Genomic DNA, 13,627 nt, shown 5'->3' with positions numbered 1-13,627 from the left:
GAAGCTGGAAGGCATACAGCTGTGGACAGCTGTGGGGCTGGTATTGAAACAAAATCTGGCGTGCAGATGGGGAGGAGGCCCGGGAAAGGGTTGTTCTCTGAGGAGAAAGTACAGTTTTGCTTCTGTCTTCATCAGTACAATCACCTTCTTCAAATGCTTTTTAAAAAGGGACAAAAGGAAGCTTAAATCTAAATCGGTCAGAAAACTGGACGAGTCGCCTTCTCCCTTCTTTTAAAAACCCTCCTTGCTTTTAAGGAACAAGGAAGGGATTTCTCTCCATGACCTCTTTGTCCAGGCGAGCTTCCAGAATATTCCGGGGCCATTCTTTTGATTTATGAGCCTTCCCTGAATAATATATTCTAAGGCCATCACTAGCAGGACGCTGAAGGAAAATCCTTGTTCCACACGTCCCGTTTCCCCCCCGCCCCCATCCCGAAGACCAAAGCCCTCCTCCTGCTCGCACATTTTGTTTTTAAATTTAGAAATCTATTTATATAAACCTTGCCAGGGCTCTGAGCTGAACGCTGAAATTAAAAGTATGAGTGGAGCCCTCAAAATGTAGCCTGCTAATATTTCATGGCTGTTTGTGTGTGTGTGTGTGTGTGTGTGTGTGTGTGTGTGTGTGTGTATGTGTGTGTGTATATATATATATATATATATATATATATATATATATATATATATATATATATATATATATATATATATATATATATATATATATATATATATAGATCTATCTTCATCTCTCTCTCCTCTCTCTCTCTCTCTCTCTTTCTCTCTCTCTTATCACACATGGCGCCACTTCGTTGAGGTGACAGAAATACCTCCGACTCCGATTCAACTCCGCCAATTGCTGAAGGGATTTGGAGGCAGGGAGATCATCTCTGGGGTCAGTTGAAAAGGGGACACTTTTCATTTCAGGTCTGAACTCCAAGAGATCAAAGCCAGTTGAGGAGAAGGAGTTTTGAAATGAGGATGAGGTTCTCTAGGGATCCTGATATCCAAGGAAACTTTTTTTTTTCAGAACCAAAGGTGGCTTTTTTCAAGAGGCAACTGTACTTTCTGGTTTTTCTTTGAAGACGTTGGATGAGAATGGATGAGAAGCAAGACGTCTTCAAAGAGAAAAAAAGAAAGAAAGTCCAGTTGACTCTTGAAAAAAGCACCTTTGGGACAACCATGACCTGGATGGCTAAGAATCTCCATAGACACTTAACTAGGTGGCCTCAACGGTTCTCTAAAAGGATGCAAATGACCAGTTGTCTGCAAGGAGTCTAAATCCTTCCATTCCGCACCATCCAGTCAGAGCTGAAGAAGCTTCTTGGACAAGAAGCAAAACCTCTTCAAAGGAAAACCAGAAAGTCCAGTTGTCTCTTGAAAAAAGCACCTTTGGGACAACCAGGAGACCTGGCTGACTGAGAATTTCCATAGATTTTTTAAAAAATAAATACTGAGGTTACTGGAGGCAACTGGAGAAAAGATGGCAGGACATGGAATGCAATGATCAATGGAGGTAACAGAATGACAGAGTTGGAAGGGACCTTGGAGGTCTTCTAGTCCAAGCAGGAACCCTGTACAATTCCAGAAAAATGTCTGTTCAATCTCTTCTTAAAAACCTCCATTGTTGGAGCGCCCACCATTTCTGATGGCAAGCCATTCCATTGGTTGATTGTTCTCACAGTCAGGAAATTTCTCCTTAGTTCTAGGTTGGTTCTCTCTTTGATTAGTTTCCACCCACTGCTTCTTCTCCTACCTTCAGATGCTCTGGAGAATAGGTTGACCTCCTCTTCTTTATGACAGCCCTTTAGATATTGGAAGACTGCTATCATGTCACCTCTAGTCCTTTTCACTAGACTAGCCAAACCCAGTTCCTGCAACTGTTCTTCGTATGTTTTAGCCTCCAGTCCTCTATCATCTTTGTTGCTCTTCTCTGCACTCTTTCAAGAGTCTCGACATCATTTTTAAATTGTGGTGACCAAAACTAGATGCCCCTCATAACTTTGTGAGACACTGAGACAACTCAAATAATATAATTTAATCAGCTGAAGCCATTTATGAACTGCAAGTTTTATTACAGATTAAAATGATCCCCAATTGGTCAACAAGTCTGATAACTAGTTTGCAAAGAACCTCATCAGAACATCACCATGAATTCATCACTAGTTGAAGTTCCCTTTAATGGAGCTGGTGAATTAAGTTGTCCACCTACTAGGATATGTTTTGGGACTGAAATTACCATCTCTTTCTAACAGGAGAGACCTTTTCCTTGTTCAGTTGTATTAGTTGCATTATTTGTGCTTCTGTATAGCCATGCTGAAGTTAATAATAAATAAATGAGTTTCATGTATACTAGGTGACCCCTAAAGAGCTGTAGTATAGGGAATATTCAATATGAAATTAATCCAACCATTTCTGTCTTTTAAAACCTTCCAGATGACACCTTTACCAAGGTTTCAAAATGCCTAGCAGTATTGAAGTGGCCAAATAACTCATGAAAGTGAAAAGCTTAGAGAGTCAGATAACAGATAATCAGAGTTGGAAGGGACCTTGTAGGTCATCTAGTCCAGCCCCCCACCTAAGCAGGAGACCCTGCACCATTTCTGACAAATGGCAGTCCAGTCTCTTCTCGAAGGTCTCAAGTGATGACACTCCCACAACTTTTTTTTTTTTTGTTGCTTATTTTAACTTTTATTTCTGGTCTGTCTTTTACAGTTATGTTTTTGGTGGGTTGAGCTATAGTTTCTTTTTGCGTGAAGACCGATGAAAAGAATGAATTAAGTAGTTCTGCTTTCTCTCTGCTGCCTGTTACTTCCTTGCCATCTTCTCTCCTTAGTGGACCGACTGCTTCCTTGATTTTTTTTTTCTTGTTATTTATATATTGGAAGAAACTTTTTAAAAATTATCTTTGACTTTTGTTGCAAGTCTTTGTTCGTTCTGAGCCTTTGCTTTCCTGACTTCGTCTTTGCAGATTCTGGCTATCAGCTGATATTCTGCCTTAGTTGTATGTCCTTCTTTCCATTTTTTGTACTTGTCCTTTTTTTCTTTCAATTTGCCAGTCCAAAATCCTGGGTCTGTAATATTGCCATTTCTCTTTCAACAAACTTTAAATCCCACAGAAATCTCAGGAAATGCACTGGACAAAATATAAAAGAGGACAAAAACAGGAGCCAATCAAAAATAATTTACTAGTGCAACAACAGACAAAAGTAAGCAAAGGAATTTAGGAAAGTCATCCTCCTTTGGTACAGCACTGAAAGGGTTTAAGTCTGGAAATTAATTTACTTGTCCTTTGTGCTCAGAGGCCCAGTGCTTTCATCTTTGTACAGAACATCCTGGAAAACCAGCTTAACGCATGTTTAACATTTTGTTTGCTAATAAAACAACACAATTGAGCCTCTGTTAATACATTGTTTTAAGTAGAACCTCAAGGGAACTGGTTCGAAGCTCTCCATAAAAGTATTATATCACTTTAATTCCCGTCTCTCTCTCTCTCTCTTTCTTTCTTTCTCTTTCCCCCCCTCTCTCTGAGAGCTTGTTTAAAAAATGTTCTTTTTTATTGGTAGCCTGGTTTTTGAAAACAAAGATCAATAGCACAAAGTTTAGTGTAACCCTCCTAAGATGTAGAAATGCCGGAGGGTGCAATCCAAAATCAGTGTCCTTCACACAGCCTGGATAAAGTAGAAGAAATAACTTTTTTCATCCTACATTGTGGACTACTTCACCCAAGGCATGATTTGATCCCTTAATCCCACTCCCAGAGACTGTTTCCTCAACACACACACACACACACACACACACACACACACACCCACCTCAAGTTACCTCCACAGCTGGACAGAAAAGGGAACGTCTTAGCAACAAAGGGACTTTGCTTTTTAAAACTAGTTTTTTTCTCCCACCCAGGCCAAGATATAAGCCCACTTTAGTTCAGTTTTAGTTTACTTTATTGTCATTGCACCTCGTACAATGAAATCAAACACCATCTTCAGTGTACATCATGACCATGACCATGAAAATAAACACAAACACACATCCTTCACCCTTCACACATTGAACTGAAAACCCCCAAGACACCACACCAACACTGCACTATACAGCAGAATTCAATAGAGTTCCTGCCCTGGGATAGAAGCTGTTTTTCAGCCGGTTTGTTCTTGTTTTTATTATCCTGTACCTTCTGCCAGTTGGTAATAGTTCAAAAAAAAGGGTGCCCAGGATGTGATGGATCTTTGAGAATGTTTTGAACTTTCTTAAGGCAGCGGGAGCTATAAAGCTCTTCCAAAGAGGGGAGAGGGCAACCCATGATCCTCTGGGCAATGATGTTCACCCTCTGGAGTGCTGTCCTATCTGCCACTGTGCAATTGGCAAACCAGACATGGGTGCAGTAAGTTTTTTTTAAATTTTATTGGTTTTTAAAAACATATATAAACAAACAAAACATAAGAACATCAAGCTATCTTCCATAGGTGTACATACAGTGTGCCGGTTGGTTTACAAATTGTTTTGTGTTTCCATTTCGTAGTCTTCAATTACAATTACATTACATATAATCTCATATTGTCAATCAAAAATTAAATACCTTAGTATCATTATTAATCAATCATTTGATTATACTTTTATTCATTCATGTTTTACAAGATAACCATAATTTACTTCGTTTATTTTATAACAGTTCATATTATCATCCCAAATCTATCCTAAAATCATTTCATAGATATAATAAGAAAGAAGTACATCTTTATATATTTATTATTTTCTAAAAGTCTACATATTTCATTACTGTACCCTATTGTCTAACCATTGATAGAAAAGATCCCAAATTTTATAAAATTGTTTATCCTCTTGTTCTCTAATTTCAAATGTCAATCTACTCATTTCAGCACATTCCAATATTTTCTTAATGATTTCCTCCTGTGATGGTATTTTCTCATTTTTCCAGTTTTTAGCAAATACAATCCTAGCCGCTGTTCAGGTATTTCAAGTCTTTACTATATATTTCAGATAAAATTCCCAATAAAAATATCTCTGGTTTCAAGTCTATATGTTTTTTGTCATTTTTTCCAACCACATGTGCATTTTAGTCCAGTATTTTTTAGCATCTGCACAAGTCCACCACATATGGTAATATGAGCCAGGTGTCTGATGACATTTCCAACATTTTTCGGATTTATTCTTGAACATTCTTGCTATTCTTGTCGGGGGAAAATGCCACCTGTTAAACATCTTATACAAATTTTCTTTATATGCTGTTGACATTGTCATTTTATAATTTTGAGACCACAATTTTTGCCATTTCTCTAAATCAATCCCATATCCAAAATTCTTCCCCCAAGCAATCATAGTTTCTTTAACTTGTTCTTCTCTAGTTTAATTTCTAATAAATATCCATACAATTTTTTAATCACCTTTTCATCAGTACCTGTCAAAATCTTATCTAAGTCAGTCAGTTTATCATAGAAACCTTCTGTTTTAGAATCTTTATCATACCTTGAATGTATTTACGCATATGAAAACCAATTCATCTTTACACCTTGTTCCTCTAGTTTTTGCATAGATTTAAGTTCACCCTTTTCATTCAATATTTCACCATATCAAACTGTTTGTTCCTTTTTGTATATTGTAGGATACGAAAATGCTTCAATAGTCAATAACCAGACTGGAATTTTCAAATAACATTGTCTTTTAATCTTCTCCCAGTTTAACCACAGAGACTCCCGTATATAATGTCTTCTAAAATACCCCTGTGTTTTATTTATTTATTTATTTTATTTATTTATTTGATTTGCCAATTGTTTACAAGATAAGTATAAATGTATACATAGTTGAGAATACATGAAATGGGTACATATAAGAAAAATAAAAGAATAAGAGAAACAATAGGACAGGGACCACGTTGGTGCTATGCACGCCCCTACAGGCCTCTTAGGAAAGGGGTGAGGTCAATAGTAACAGTCTAAGGTTAAAGTTTAGTTCCTTTGTACCATAAAACATGCCACCCCAACAACAAATCATGTCCTTCTAATGTCAACAATCTAGTATTTCTTAGTGTTATCCATTCCTTAACCCACATCAGATTTGTAGCTTGGTAGTACAACTCCCAATTAGGCAAACCAAATCCTCCTCTAATTCTAGCATCTTGCAAAAGTTTTAACTTTATTCTCGCTTTCTTACCTTGCCATATATATTTCAACACAATTTTATTTAAATCTTCAAAGTAGTCTTTTCCAAGCCTAATTGGAATTGTTTGGAACAAACATAAAATTCTGGGTAATATATTCATCTTGATTGTTGAAATTCTCCCTATTAGTGACAGTTGTAAGTTTTCCCATTTTGCCAAATCTAGCGCTATCTGCTGTTTAAGTTTAATATAATTATTTTCTTTTAATGTCAAATCTTGCTGTCAAATATATCCCCAAGTACTTGATCTTATTTGTGACCTGAATTTTCAATAGATCTGCCAGTTCTTCCTTTTGTCTTAATAGCATATTCTTTGTCAAAATCTTTGTCTTATCTTTATTTATTTTCAAACCAGCCACCTTTCCATATGTCTCTATCTTTTCTATCAATTTTGATGCTGTTTCTAAAGGGTCTTCTAAGATGAAAACCAGATCATCCGCAAATGCTTGCAGCTTAAATTCTTCCTTTTTGATTTTCATTCCATTTATATTCTTTTCATCTCTAATATTTCTAACACTTCCAAAGTTAACACAAACAACAAAGGTGATAGTGGGCACCCTTGTCTTGTTCCTTTTCTTATATTAATAGAGTCTGTCAGTTCTCCCTCTATCATTGCCTTTGCCGTTTGCTTATAGTACATAGCTTCTATTGCTTGAATAAATTTTCTAGCAAAACCCATGTGTTCCAACAGTAATAACATGAATCACCAATTCACATTATCAAATGCCTTCTGTGCATCTAGAAATATCAGAGCCATTTGTTTTTCAGGATGTGCCTCGTAGTATTCCAAAGTATTCAAGATTACTCTCATATTGTCTTTAATTTGTCTCTTTGGCAAAAATCCATTTTGATTAGGATGGATAAAATTATTTAAATATTTTTAAAGTCTTTCTGCCAATATTGAAGCAAAGATTTTATAATCTGCATTTAGTAGAGAAATGGGTCTATAGTTCTTAATTTGTAATGGGTCGGCCTCCTCTTTTGGAATAAGTGTAATATAGGCTTCTGACCATGATTTAGGTATCTTCTTCTTTAACATAACTTCATTCATAACTTCTAGCAATGGAAGATTCAATGATTCTTGTAATGTTTTATAAAATTCTGCCGGAAGTCCATCTGGGCCTGGTGCCTTTCCATTATTTTGCTTCTTGAGTGCTTCAGTTAACTCCACCATCATTATATTGCTTTCTAACATTTTTTCAGTCTCTTTAGGTATCTGAGGTAAATTAGCATTCTGTAAGTACTGCTTAACTCTTTCCTCATCAATCTTCTCTTGCATATATAATTTCCCATAGAAATCTTGAATGATTTCCTTCTTCTCTTTGCTACCATGGCAAACTTGGCCTTGGTCATCTATTAATTGCAATATTTTCCTTGATTCTTTCTCCTTTCTCAATTTGTATGCTAACCATCTACCTGGTTTGTTTGCGCCTTTAAAGTAGTTCTGTTTAGAACCTCTAATTTTCTGTGCTAATTCTTCTTTTTCTATTTGACCCATTTTGTGTTTAATTATATCCATTTTTAGCTTGATGTCCTTTTTCTGTGGCATTTTCTGTAGCTTTTTTTCAAGTCTTTTATGCTCATCCTCTAGGGCCTTAGAGGCTAGCCTTTTCATAGTATTCCTTTTCCTTGTATAGTCTATTATCAAGCCTCTAACATATGCCTTCATTGTATCCCATACATTCTGAATTGATGTATCTTCTTTTTTGTTTTCTCTAAAGAAAAAAGCCAATTCTTTCTCCATCCACTGTGTAAAGTCTTTTTCCTTTAAAATAGTATTATTTAACGTACATTTAGATCTTCTTTTTTGTCCTTTCCATTTAATTGTCATTGGATTGTGATCTGCCCAAGTACTTGTTTCAATATTTTATTTCTTGAATGTTAGATATTAATTCTGTTGACATCCATATCTTTCTTTCTCAGCTTTGTCTGGTCCCAGGGAAATAGAATATTTTCAAGCCTCTAGTTGGCAGTGTTACAAAGTTTCTTTTCTTTCACTTTCCCCCTCCTTTTCCGAGCAGGATATAATAAGAATTAATGAAAAAAAGAAAAAGATATTTTAAAAAAATGAAATAACAAAAGGGAGCCTCTAGCCTAAAATATTACAAAATCAAAAAGGAGAAGAAAAAAATAGATATAAACAAAAAACCAGTCCAGTTTCAAAATACAAGATCATATATAGAAATCCCACAATGAGAAAAAACAAAACAAAACATTACTTTGACATTCCTGTTTAAAATTGCGCTTAATCACTTCTGTCAAAACTTTTACAGATTCTTTCTCTTTCCTTAGGGTGTCCTTAGACGAAAAAAAGTTCTCACCAAACCAGCACACTCTCTCTTTCTGCTCTCTTCCGTTTGAACTGTCCCAACTTCAGCAGCTTTAATGGCTGCCTCTTTGCCGCTGGCAAGAAGAGCTTCTCCTGGATCTACCAGGGACTTTGCGGTATCCCTGGGATCAACAGGATGCGCTCTTCACTTTCACCGTCTCTTCGGGACGGTTTAGATCTGATAGGACCGTCCAGGAGCAAAGATATCGGCAGCGATCTCAGACCTCCTAGATCGCATGCCGTATCGTCGTGACGCCAGCTCTGCCCTCTCAGAGGTGCAGTAAGTTAAGATACTCTCTACGGTGCAGCGGTAGAAGGTCACCAGCAGTTTTTCATTCAGTTGTTGTTGTTTTTGTCCCCACTTCAAATTGGAATTGCTCTTCCCCACGACACACCCACAATACACAACACAAGTAGTTCTCAACGTCGTACCACAACCGAGCCCAAACATTTCTGCGGTTCGGTGAGACATTTGTTAAGTGGGGTTTGCCCCATTTTACAACCTTACTTGCCACCATTGCTAAGTGAATCTTTGCCATTGATAAGTCAGTCATCTAGTGGGGTTCGGGGAATCTGTCTTCCCCATTGATTTTGCTGGTCAAAAAGTTGCAATAGGGGATCATGTGACCTTGGGTGATGGTCATTAATATGGACCAGTTGCCAATTCCTGATCGCATGATCCTGGGGATGCTACAAAGATTGTAAGTGTGGAAAAAAAGGGTCATAAGAAGGGGTGGGATTCGACCGGTTCAGACCGGTTTGGTCGAAGTGACCTGTCAACTCATAAAATATTTCTATGGTCTTTTTAGAGTTGCCAACAGAAAGGGAGGGGGGAGCAGTGGGCAGCTTGCATTCCATAAATGTTTTCAAAGATAGTTTCTTGGTGACTGAAGTTTCTGCTGTGCAAAGATTTAACTGGAGAACATGATTGATGAGTCTTGGCTATGGATGTGTCCCATTGGAGAATATGAATTACAATATACCCAAGGGGTGGGGGGGAAAACCAGGGTCAAGGGTGACAATGAATTATATGAAGTGAGGGGAGCCGAAAGTCAACTCATAAAATATTCCTATGGTCTTTTTAGAGTTGCCAACAGAAAGGGAGGGGGAACAGTGCGGCAGCTTGGAAATCGAAAGTGCATTCCATAAATAGTTTTCAAAGATAGTAACTAGGTGACTGAAGTTTCTGCCGTGCAAAATTCTAACTGGAGAGTATGATTAATGACTCTTGGCTATGGATGTGTCCCATTGGAGAATATGAATTACGATACACCCAGGGGGTGGGAGAAAATCGGGGTCAAGGGTGACAATGAATGATGTGTCTCAGAGTTAGCTACACCCAGGCAGTACCGGACATGTTTACTCCTAATAAATCTTCTTTAAGTTTTGGAAGTTGGGCTCGAGACTCATGATTTAAATGGGGGTAGCTGCCAGAGCCCTGACTTGCGCGCTCACCAAACCTGTTGTTACACCAGTTGAATCCCACCACTGCTCATAAGTCACTTTGTTCAGTGCCATTGTAACTTTGAACGGTCACTAAATGAACTGTTGTAAGTCAAGGACTTTCTGTACACCCAGCTCTTCCATGGTGCGTTTCCACAAAGTCTTAGGAAGAAGGTTTAGACTTCCATGTGTAAAAATTCAGCCGGGAAATGAAAACATGGATTTGCTGAATGGAACGCTTTCTCTTCTCTTACCTAAATTCATTGCCCAGGTGAGTCGCAGATAAAATCTCTTCTCCTCTCCCTATTAGAGGTGGCCAAGATCCAGAAAAGCACTCAAGAAGGTGAATGCGTGTCAGTTTCTGTTAATTTTTTTACGGGACCTACATATGACCTTGAGTGCTTTTGCACTTGAGAGGTTAATGTCCTTAGGTCCTCGTGATTTCATTTCTTAGAAATTTTTTATTTTTTTTCCAAACCCAACTGAGGGAGGAAGGGAAAAGAAAGAAAGAAAGAAAAAGACAGAATTCAAGTCTCAACTTGGCTTGCAGTTAAAAATAAATCAAAAATGCTGCAAAGCCATAGGTAAGAGAGATCTGGTGGTTTTTTCCTCCTGCGATAATCAGAACACCTGGCTGTTAAAAAAAGGACCTTGGTTTTCTGCTCAGTTGCTCGTGGTTGGTTTCACAGGCCACCTTATCTCTGAAGTTGCAGAGATCACTTCGGAGACAAATCAGCCACAGTTTCTTTGCTTATTGCTTTATTTATTAAATCTGTTAAATTGATATAACAAAATAACAGAGTTTGGGAGGAACCTTGGAGGCCTTCTAGTACAATCCCCTACTCAGACAGGGTACCCTGTACCAGGGGTGTCAAACTCAAGGCCCCGGAGGCCGGATCTGGCCCATGGGCTGCTTAAATCTGGCCCATAGGGCCATTCTGGAAACAGCAAGGGACTGGCCCACAGTGCCTCTGCCAGTGAAAACAGAGCTCAGGAGAGCTGCGTGCGGCTCTCCCAAACTTTATTTTTGCTGGCAGAAGGTTGAAAGAAGCCGTTGCAACTGGAAATTGGAGCTCAGGAACTTGTTTTTGCTGGCAGAGTGCTTGGGCCAACCCGGCCCCCAGAGGTCAAACACAACCCTGATGTGGCCCTCAATGAAATCGAGTTTGACACCCTTGACCTATACCATTGGAGACAAATGGTTGTCCAATCTCTTCTTTAAAAACTTCCAGTGTTGGAGCATTTACAACTTCTAGAGGCAAGCTGTTCCACTGGTTAATTGTTCTAACGGTCAGGAAAATGTCTCCTTAGTTCTAGGGTGCTTCTAGGTTTCCATCCATTCTTCCAAAGGTGCTTTTTTTCAAGTGGCAACTTCCTGGTTTTTCTTTGAAGATGTTTTGCTTCTCCTCCATCCATTGCTTCTTGCCCTGCCTTCAGGTGCTTCGGAGAATCGCTTGATTCCCTCTTCTTTGGGGCAGCCCCTGAGATATTGGAACATGGCTATCATGTCGCCCCTGGGCCTTCTTTCCATTAAACCAGGCATACCCAGTTCCAGTAACTGTTCTTTATATGTCTTAGCCTCCTAGTTATCTTTGTTGCTTTTCTCTCCACTGTTTCCAGAGTCTCAACATCTTTCTTTATGTTATGGCAATCAAAGCTGGATGCAGTATTCCAAGCGTGGCCTTACCAAGGCATTATAAGGTGGTATTAATGTTTCACGAGGGGGCGCAGTGGCTCAGTGGCTAACAGCTTGTCACTAAGAAAGGTTGGTAGGTCGGCGGTTCAAATCCCTAGCGCTGCATAATGCAGTGAGCGCCCATTCCTTGTCCTAGCTTCTGCCAGCCTAGCGGTTCGAAAGCATGTAAAAATGCAAGTAGAAAAACAGGGACCATTTGGTGGGAAGGTAACAGCGTTCAGTGCGCCTTCAAAGGTGTTTAGTCCTGTCAGCCACATGACCATGGAGACGTCTTCGGACAGTGCTGGCTCTTTGGCTTTATAACGGAGTTGAGCACCGCCCCCTAGAGACGGAAATGACTAGCACATCTGTGCGAGGGGAACCTTTACCTTAAACATTTCATGTGATTTTGATTCTATTCCTCTATTAATGCAGCCTAGGACTGCATTGGCTTTTTGGACATCGCTGGCTCATATTTAAGTGACTGTCCACTAAGGATATATACGTCTCCATATATGGGATTTAAATAATTTAACAACCAGTTCTCTGCTCTAATGATTTCTTCCAACAACCAGTTCTCCAAATGGCTCAGAAAGTTAACAACCGGTTCTCCCGAAGTGGTGCGAAGTGGCTGAATCGCATCACCGTAGGTCTCCCATTTCACTATCGAGCAGCTCTGGGGGGCTTGCAACCAAATAAAAACCAATTTTTTTAAAAAAAAAATGAAAAGGATAAAAGTTAAAATGCTCTGCACTCACGAAAGTACTGTTTACTGGGGTTCCCCCACCTGCTCTTTATCAAAAATAATTCTGCTTCATCGTTATGCAAGTTTAACATTCCCTCAAGTCCTTTTTGGGATGGCCATTATGCCTGTGTGGCTTTTTCTGCCTCCATAAATATCTGTCTTGGTCTCCCCTTTTAGAAGCTGAGAGAAGCCATGTGCTTTTCTGCATCACATCCTTTTGCTTCCCGCTTTAGTAAATGAGCCATACGAAAGATAATATCATTACTAATTATGTTCGGTGGTGCTGGGTGGCAGCCAATGTCTGTTACCCTCGCTCGATACCATTTAGGCTTGACGTATGGTTTCCTAGAAAGTTAAAACCAAAACACTGGCTGTGTAGAAAGGAAAACCCAAAATATTTTGGCTCCAGCTCAGTTGCAGGAGGCCCGATTCATCCAAGCCAAACGGAGAATTCTGGAAATAAAATTATGGTTTCAACTGAGCAGGTTGGCTGGATCAGGTGACTTTCCTGGTGTTGCTTTGAGGCAGAGGGATGTGATTCTTGTCATTGGCTCTGCCTATTGTTTGCTAGAGTTAGGGGAGGAAACAGCAGAGCAATTAGATTTGGGGCACAGATAAGTGCTGTGGCTGGAATGCAAACAAGAGGAAAGGATCTCAGCAGCTGCAGCCAATATGGGAAAGGCCAGCAATTAATTGGGAATTGCAAATCCAAAAGGCCCCATCCATCTCCAGTCCCTCGAGATAAGCACCCACCTTTCTCTCCTTTGAATTGCTGCCAACAACTAGAGTGCCAAATGAAATATAAAAAAACCAACTATTTATTTATTTATTTGATTTGCCAATTGTTTACAAGATAATAAGTATAAGTGTATACATAGTTATGAATACATGAAATGGGTACATATGAGAAAAATAAAAGAATAAGAGAAACAATAGGACAGGGACGGTAGGCACGTTGGTGCGCTTATGCACGCCCCCTACAGACCTCTTAGGAAAGGGGTGAGGTCAATAGTAGACAGTCTAAGGTTAAAGTTTTTGGGGTTTGGGGAAGAAACTACAGAGTCGGGTAGAGTATTCCAGACATTGACCACTCTATTGCTGAAGTCGTATTTCCTGCAATCAAGTTTGGTGCGGTTTACTTTGAGTTTGTATCTATTGTGTGCTCTTGTGTTGTTATGGTTGAAGCTGAAGTATTCACTGACAGGTAGGACATTGCAATGTATGATTTTATATACCATGCTTAAGTCAGACCGAAGAC

At 39.1% G+C, this 13,627-nt stretch overlaps 1 long non-coding RNA gene across 1 annotated transcript in view; it reads right to left on the bottom strand.

The window, feature by feature from the left end:
- Positions 1–2,094: 2,094 nt before the first annotated feature.
- Positions 2,095–13,627, bottom strand: part of LOC148130058 (uncharacterized) — a 190,733-nt gene continuing 179,200 nt past the window's right edge. The window contains exon 5 of the long non-coding RNA XR_015750375.1: positions 2,095–3,133. This is a non-coding gene — a long non-coding RNA (uncharacterized LOC148130058). The remainder of the gene's footprint in view (positions 3,134–13,627) is intronic.

The sequence above is a fragment of the Notechis scutatus genome, chromosome 7, assembly GCF_049901735.1.
Source record: "Notechis scutatus isolate UNSWTSFEM ecotype Mainland chromosome 7, rNotScu1.2, whole genome shotgun sequence".
NCBI classification, from domain to species: Eukaryota; Metazoa; Chordata; class Lepidosauria; order Squamata; family Elapidae; genus Notechis; species Notechis scutatus.
The sequence above is the reverse complement of the archived record's forward strand: the minus strand, read 5'-3'. Positions and strand labels throughout refer to the sequence as shown.